The sequence below is a fragment of the Nicotiana tabacum genome, chromosome 19 (genome assembly GCF_000715075.1).
Source record: "Nicotiana tabacum cultivar K326 chromosome 19, ASM71507v2, whole genome shotgun sequence".
Lineage (NCBI taxonomy): Eukaryota > Viridiplantae > Streptophyta > Magnoliopsida > Solanales > Solanaceae > Nicotiana > Nicotiana tabacum.
The window spans coordinates 78,692,269-78,693,007 of NC_134098.1; the positions used below are offsets into that span (position 1 = coordinate 78,692,269).

A 739-nucleotide genomic window follows, 5' to 3' on the forward strand; every position below is an offset into this window, starting at 1 on the left:
TGCTACATTTGTTGCAGAACAAGGGACTGTTCTCAGGGTCATACATTGAAGATCCTTAGCAACATCTAAAGAATTTCCTGTCGATATATGTCACGCAAAGGCAACCTAATGTGACACCGGAAGCAATAAAGTTATTGTTGTTTCCATTCTCGGTGACAGGAGAAGCTCAGACTTGGCTTAATTCACTCCCCATAAATTTTATCACTACCTCGGAGGAATTAGTCAAGCAATTTTTGAACAAGTTCTACCCACCCAATAAAACTGCCAAACAAATTGATGATATATTGAGCTTCAGGCAGAGACCGACAGAATCACTACAAGAAACGTGGGAGAGGTTCAAGGATATGCTGGTTAAATGTCCACATCATGGCATTCCAGATCAGATGTTAGGGCAGAGGTTCTATATGGGACTGGAAGATGTCTTAAAGGCCAATGTTGATGCTTCAGCAGGTGGTGCATTTTTGAGCAAAACATTCAGAGAATGGAAGATCCTACTTGATAAGATGGCCCAAAACTCAGGATGGATGACAAGAGACTCTACGATCACTCATGTATTTCACTCAGTGGCTTTGTACCCAAACAACTCCATAGCTGAAAATATGGCCACTCTAATGACGTAAATGAGTATCCTCACCAAAAAGATCGACGAATCAGGCCAGAAGCAGCAGGTACACATAGTTGACACAACTAATGGGGGCTTATGTACACCATGAATTAACCAACCTTATGTATGCTCGTG

The 739-nt window shown here is 41.8% G+C and overlaps 1 non-coding gene across 1 annotated transcript; it reads right to left on the bottom strand.

Annotated features, from left to right (window-relative positions):
• Positions 1–266: 266 nt before the first annotated feature.
• On the bottom strand, positions 267–373 carry LOC142173946 (small nucleolar RNA R71). The gene has a single exon (XR_012703310.1). It is a non-coding gene; the product is annotated as a small nucleolar RNA R71 (small nucleolar RNA).
• Between the last annotated feature and the right edge of the window lie 366 nt (positions 374–739).